At 37.4% G+C, this 7507-nt stretch overlaps 1 long non-coding RNA gene across 1 annotated transcript; it reads right to left on the bottom strand.

Moving 5' to 3' along the window:
• Positions 1-1038: 1038 nt before the first annotated feature.
• LOC149034086 (uncharacterized) lies at positions 1039-1973 on the bottom strand. The gene is made up of 2 exons (XR_016182825.1): positions 1841-1973; positions 1039-1567 (listed from the first exon to the last, which is right to left on the bottom strand). It is a non-coding gene; the product is annotated as an uncharacterized LOC149034086 (long non-coding RNA).
• Between the last annotated feature and the right edge of the window lie 5534 nt (positions 1974-7507).

The following is a 7507-nucleotide window of genomic DNA, read 5'->3' as shown; positions in this document are numbered from 1 at the left end:
TTTGTCTGTGGTGGTTACAAAAAATGCATTTATTCACCGATTATCTTTCTCCTATAGACATAAAGATCTTTCTTTGTTTTAGGGTGCAGGTCTTTTACGGGTTAAACGGATAAATTATTTACTTTGTATGAAGATCAGGTATAATGTGCAAACACACTTTGAAACTTTGAGACGTAGTTTTGAAATGCTTCAATAATTTTGCTTTAATTTCTGTACTGGGGTAAACGAATTGAACTAGAAATTTCAGAAATCGGTTTGCATCCTCTGGGAAAATCATTTGACAAGTTCTTTTTTTCTTATGATAAATATTTTACCTGCTTTTGTTTATGTTATTGTTTGTCAGTCAAACTTTGTTCCCATCTTGTTTATGGAAAAGGCGGCCGAAAGGGTTTATGTTTGTGGATATATGGCTTAGGACGTCAAGACTGTAAATTTGCAGATTTGAAAATTTCACGAATCGCCGATTGACGGAAAATGTTTGCCAGTACTCTGGATTTTGTCTGTTAAGAAGTTTGGATTATGTATACCGTCGTTAGGTTATGAACAGCTTTTGTAATGTTTGGGTGTTGTGTCAACTTAGTTTGGTTCAATTTTCGTTAGAGAACTTGAGATCCTTTGCAATAATAACTCCCTCGTGCTGTATGTAATCACTGTTTTTTTTTTTTTTTTTATCAATATCCAGATTGCGGTGGTTTTATCGAAAGGAAAAAACACGTGCAATTTTCATACAGGAACATACCAAGGAAGGTTCTTAGTAGTTTTTGGCGCTAGGGAAAATTGTTGTTCATCCCCAAACTCTCAAAATCTGATTGGGAATAATCTTCTTCATAGCCTCAAATAATTTTTTTTAGTAAGTTTCGCAAAAATGGTGTTGTATTCATCATCAACGGTGTTGAAAAATAGTTGTAAAGCAGTTGGGTAAGTGAGAAAGATAAACGTGCTTTTTTGAGATCCCGGCCTTTTCCCGGCCAAGATGCACGGACTGTGAATAGGGACCTTAAGCAGTCAGGACGGCAACGCCAAGGAAGACTTCGATTAAAAAATAAATTTCTGCCTTTAATTAGAATTCCAAAAATGGTTACATGTGTTTACCGTCTCATACGGCGCCACACCTCAACTTCAGCAGAAGGTATAAAAGAAGCTTTGAGTTCCAAATGAAACCGGAATAATTGGCCGAAGTGGTTTCGGTTCGCAGACGACGCAAATTGTGGTGATTTCACGTTGTTGTTTTGCATGGAACGGCTAAGAAATGTACAAAGTTTTAAAACGCACGCGCTGAGCTATTGTTCTGCCAATTAGATCTTTTGTTTTTCCATGTCCTCGTTCCCGTCGCCGTCGTGGTTTGCTTAGGTCCCTAATAACCCTCTTCGAGAGTCATAATATCACTTTGTATCGTTTATTAGACGAGTCTGTACACATCACCTGCCAGGTGTCTGTTACGTAAGGTCATTCACGCTCCGCGCGGAGAGAACGTGACTTCCTGTGACAAATTAAACAAAAGACTCTTTCACCAATTGTTTGTTTTAAGTGTCAAGCTCCGGGGCTCTGTTCACGGGTTTGGGGCGACCTGAAAAATGCACATAATTGTTTACAACAATCGATATTTGTAGTTTTTGCTCGTTACCTTGGGTTCACGCATGGCTTATTGGATAAGCTGGGTCAGAATTTCTCTCAATCTACTGATCCTAAGCATAGCCACAAGTTAGGAGAAACGGAAATGCTTTGAGTGTTTACCACATGTGGTAATAAGAAGAAAATAGAAACAAACAAAGAAAATTAGATGAAAACAACGCTCTCTAAAGAAACGAAGCGCGGTGAACCCAAATGGTGTTCTGCTCACCTCATTCCGTTCTGGAAACAGCACAGATATTCGACTTATGCCCGGCGATGACATTCTTATAGGTGAAATAGCCAACAAATTTAGGATATATAAACCCACAGAAGAAGACCGGAATCGAGTGCGGTGAAACTCGAACCCGTATAAAATGTTCCTCTCCCTAGTTTGTTAACACATCAAGACCGTACCGCACGGGGTTATGAATTCCACTTAAGTTGAAGAAAGACAGATCTAGGGGCTGCGAGATTGGGAAGACAGTAAGGGAGGAAAGGATGATTGAAAATTCAGCATTGTATGATAACTTGAAGTGACCTGAAATGAAGAATAAGTAAAACTGTGTGCGAAAGGTATTTTTTTAAGTAAAAAAAATGATAAGAGCAGATTACAAGCATTCTCGCCTTGAGAGCTTTTTGAGTGTTGTTCAGACAAATCCATTTGCAATTTCCACTTTATCTCATGTTTTTATCGATCAAGGGGTTTTTTCCTGTGATCGTTCCTGCTAGTTGCTCTGGCGTCTAACTTCCGGGAAGACATACATTTTCCAGAAGAGAGATTTTTCGACATAGTATTGTTCCCTTAAAAATTTGAGATATTGAACCAAGCCTGACCCATGGTGAAATTCAACTCCAATCGGATCGAACTGCTGAATAATTTTTCGAAGCTATTGTTCTTTTATGAAGTTAAATGGTAAAAAAAGAAATATACATTGCTCCTTTTTGTAAGAAAACTCCATAATTAGGCAGTATTTTAGTCTTGGTTTATATTGAAAACCTTTTCAGTTAGAATAGTTTGATATTCGTTGAAGCGCAGCATTTCAAAGATTACGCAGCGAAATTAAATGACGAGTGAAATTAACAGTACTCTCTCCTTCCTGAAATGGGCTGACGTGGGTTATCTAGGTCAAGTACATGGAAAAGACACGCATGCGTCCTTTCTTGAAAGAGATCAAATCGCCTCACTTGAGATGCATTGTGTTCTTCACCACAGACGCTATTTTTTCAGACCTAGATAAGCAAACCTCAAGGTACAATTACAAACCGATTAAAATTGATACCAACTTGTGACAATCTGTCGGCAAGACTGGATTACCTGAAAGAAATACTTAATTCTGATAAGATTATACTTGAAATTTAAGTAGAGGATAAGAAGATGCATATAACGTAAGACTTTCCTTTTATCTTGTTACTTCCTGCTCCTGACCTCTTCGGGTTTTTCCGTCAATAAATTAGGATGCCCTAGGTTTCATTTAAACAAGGGCATTGCAGCGCTTAATCGTTCACCCACGCTCCTATAAAAAACATTTTCCTGTCACTTTTTTGTGTCACAATCCGACTTTATTTTGTTTGTCACAGATATCAAATATAACCCTTGGTTAGGAGTAAAGCAGGTAATTTAGTGTTAACAACTGAGTTGAAAACGTAAGTTAGCCACCGTAAAGGATAAAAAAGCTGACGTTTCGAGCGTTAGCCCTTCGTCAGAGCGATAAGACGATGAAGACAAATCGCTCTGACGAAGGGCTAACGACTGACTCAAATTCCTGTACGAGAAAGAAGAATCTCTCTGAAGTTTTCCCCACTCCCAACGTGTAACTTTCTAGCTCAGTTTATAGCTACGGTGCCCAACTAGTATCTGGAAGGCATGAATTCGAACCCGAACCCATGAGATCAAAGCCTGATTTTTTTAAGACTCCATTCTATTCTGATAAGATTGCAGTCCACTTGCGAGGATCATTTCTTTGCTTAACTCTTTCTAGAGTTCACGGTTTTACATGGTTTGGGGTTAAGGTCTCAACATCGAGTCCTGACCATGCCGTTAAATATGTTGCCATGTCACTTTCCCGATCGACTCCCCTGCCTTTTTTACCAACAACCATCCCTTGGAGACGTATTCACTGACTCAAACTGTTTGAGCTCAAACGACTTCGGACAGACCGGACTGTGTGAAGATCACGAGGCATACTGAAGTGCTAATTAAGTTCACCCACGCGCTTCATTAATTGGTGAAGACGTTGATACAATATACTTCTGTTTTGAAATCTAAAAAGGCGTGGTAAAGGAAGTGAGCTGAGGTGGTTCTCAATCTTAAATCTTACTTTAGCGCCTTTGAGTTAAAAACACTTCAACGTTGCTTTCTCAAGAAAGAAAGAGAAACCACACTAGGTGACCTATTTGTGTGGAAAAACACGTGAAAATTTTCTTCACTGAAAAGATTTCTGATTTCTCAGTGTGAACAAACAAATTAGGATAAGCCTTTTGATTCCCAAATTTGCCTTTTTCTCCGCTGAGTAAAAACCTGCGTTCGACGACTGCAGCATAAAATGAAATATGGCTTGCACGCAAGGCGTATTTCATCATATGGGAAGGATTTTGTACATGGAACGAACACAATTTAGCTATCAAATTCTTAAAAATATAGAAGTAAATACAGTAGTCCTGTTTTCCTGGCGAGCTGAAACACTGTGAGAGTTGATTGCTTTATCTTATGAGTGTCAGAAAATCTCAATGACAAGTGCTTTCAACTGTTATTGTTGACTTAATTTTTCTATCTTTTACTTACAATTCGTTCACAACCATGTTTCTACCTACCATTACTTCCTATTACTTACGAGACACTCGGTAAAGTGAAATGCTGTCAAATGTTATTATTAGTACGATAGTTTTAATGCCGTTATTGCCAGTCGCGCCAAATCGTAGTAGATAGGCATCACACAATTGTGCAATTGTCGGGTATGGAACCAAACTAAATGCATTTTTAATCAGTGTGACGAGTCGAAACGCTAATCATAATTTTCCTTGACTCAAATGGTCAGGTTCTAATAACACAGCCCTATCGTCTCTGTTATTTGCATTAAATTAAGACTGTCATTTTTATAACTTAAGTTTAGCAGTTAGGTCTCTCCTAACAGCTGTTAAAACTAAATGAAAAAGCAACACGTTTTCTTAACGATACACATGTACACAACCCACATGGGCGGGGCGAGGTTTTCTGAGGGCCGGACGAAGTTGCTTAATAACATGCTAGGTTTTGCATACTGTCTAGACTTCATTAAAGCAATGGAAAAAAACAATTTCTCGTTGATTGTGATATAATTCTTCAAGTATAGGAATTATGGTAATATGCAATTTCTACAAAAGGTAAGGCCGTGACCTATAATTTTGCCTTGTTGCTACTAAACTTTCTAGGAAGATATTAGTTCGTTATCACAATGAAAGTAATTGCTGATGTTGATGATGGAGGCTATAATACGTTGATTTACACAGCCTGTTTGGAACTACTTACGAGATGAATTCATTTAGTTTCGCACCTGTCCAGATCATAATCCGCAAGTGACACTTGTGTAATTTACCCACAAAAAATAAATTGTTTTTCTATGGAATAAAGATAGCTTAAACTTTGAAATATCCCGACTTAAATGCTGATAATGTAATATCATCTTTATGTCATCCCATCTTTTACACCGACATATTTGTTTGAAATCAGGTCGTCCATCATTATTCACCGCTTCACGAGGTTTTCTATAAATAAACCAAAGAACATGATTGTATCACATCGCCCCCAACAATTTTATTATGTTAAAATTCCTCTGTTAGTGCGGCTTCTATTTTTTCTTTTATTGTTGTCATCAGCTGGCAAAGGCACATTGTTGTTTTTTCAATTAATCCTTCTTTAAAACTTTGTTTTTTTATTCCAGATCCCGTCGTGTTCAATATGGAATACGATCCGCCGGCGCGCGCCCCGTAAATCACTATCTGGTTTTACCAGTAACCTCGTTTTGTACTTGGTCAAAAATAGTCGCACCACCTTTAAGCAAATCACAAGCAAAACATTGACTTCTTTCTTGTTTTCCAAGTCAAATATATTCCCATACTTCGGGTTCTGATTGGCTCCTTGTGATATGTCCTTCCTTCTGATTGGCTCCTTGTGATACTACCTTCCTTCTGATTGGCCGTTGTGACTGCGTAGGTTTGGTATGACGACACTCAAACGAAAAGCGTGTTTTTGTCACTGTGACAGACCACAAAAATAGAAAATTTCAGTTTCTTAAGAAATTCACCCAAAAAGCTATCCTATGACCTCAGTAAAAGAGTTGACGATATGGCCTTTTTAAACATTTCTTTGTAAAGGAAAATACACATGAGATGGGAAATTAGTGTGGTTTTTAGTTACGGTTAAAAAGTAGTTACTTATTTGTGCTTAACCAATTCAAAACATCCAGGGATTTCGATGGCTTTTTCTAAAAGCGGCTGCCGATGATTCATAGGTAGTTGTGCCCTAAAGGGAGCCGAAGGCGAAACCAAACATGAGAGACTGCTCGCTGGCGAAACAGACGGCGGTAAGAGGTTCTTTAGGCGGCGGTGTAGTGGTAGACCTCTAATAATCGATTTTTACTGGCCCCCACGACATAGTTGTTTTAAAAGTTTGATTTATTTATTAAAAAAGAAATGAAATTCTAGACTTGTTCATTTCATCACTCGGTAACAAACACACAGTTCAAACAAAACCGAACGCTTTCGGGAAAGACGATATCTTCAGTTCGTTTCCTATGAAAAAGCTTGAAACAATTGTGTGGTAAGTACAATCGCTTCATTAAAGAACTGAAAGAAAGTAACTCATTAATTTGCGTGTCAGTGAAAAGGACGACACTTAGGGGCGTGCGGTGGCTGTTTTCAAGACGTCGTTGAAGTGACGCTGAAGTCAAAATCATTTTGATATAGGCAGTGAACTTTATAAATAACAGTGACACATTTTAAAGAGATCGTGCGGTCCAGTTCAGAAATCGGTTTCAATAAAGGAAAAAATATGAATTTTTTATGTCTTGTGGCATTGCTGGAACAATCAAGTTCTTGAAGGAAAATATGCAATATTATATCTGCCCTTATAATTAAGACTCTGGAACGAAATAAAAAAAATATTGTGAAGGGGATTTAGAAGAGGAGGTGTGCACGTAATTTTTTTAACTTGCTTCCTTTTAACCCGACCAATTATTTTCCATATATTTCAACAAATGACAAAATACATTTTGTCAAAAGTATAATCAGGCAGGATGCCTGTACCAACAAAATTGTGATAATGACTGGAAATCTCAGTTGTAATGGTTTTTTTACGAACAGGCGAGCCAGTTGAGCAAATATTTATAGTAGTTTTATTATCATAAAGACTGATAAACTGATCAAGAAAATTTTGGTCACCCATTTTGTTTGAATTTTTTCATATTTTAAGCTTTTGTGAGTTAGGCCAGTACCTTTGTCTTTTGGAGTAATGAAAATAATATTTTACTATCTAATTTGTCTATTGGTGATTTAATCGAAAAGAGTTATAGAGCATGTAGAAAAATGAAGTTTCCTTAAAATTTGCTCTTAATTTTTTTCTTTTTTTCATCCATTCCTTTAGTAAATTGATGGAACCACTGAGGCTGTTCACTGAACTAACTCTTGACAAATGCGATATTTTTTGTTTATTTGCGTTAATCTATTCAAACAAGCTCCTCATATCCTCTTTATCCGTCAGAAATTCTAATGGTAACCTTAACCTCATGTTTTCACCCGTGCAATGAATGTAAGAGTGAAAAATTAAAAAGTGATAACTTAATATCCCAGATTTTTTCCAAGTATCTTAAACACGAAATGGCTGATGTGACTGGAGGTAGACTGAAACTAGTGAAAGCGGTCT

Source organism: Pocillopora damicornis, chromosome 14 (assembly GCF_964200805.1).
Source record: "Pocillopora damicornis chromosome 14, jaPocDami1.2, whole genome shotgun sequence".
Taxonomy (NCBI): domain Eukaryota; kingdom Metazoa; phylum Cnidaria; class Anthozoa; order Scleractinia; family Pocilloporidae; genus Pocillopora; species Pocillopora damicornis.
The sequence above is the reverse complement of the archived record's forward strand: the minus strand, read 5'-3'. Positions and strand labels throughout refer to the sequence as shown.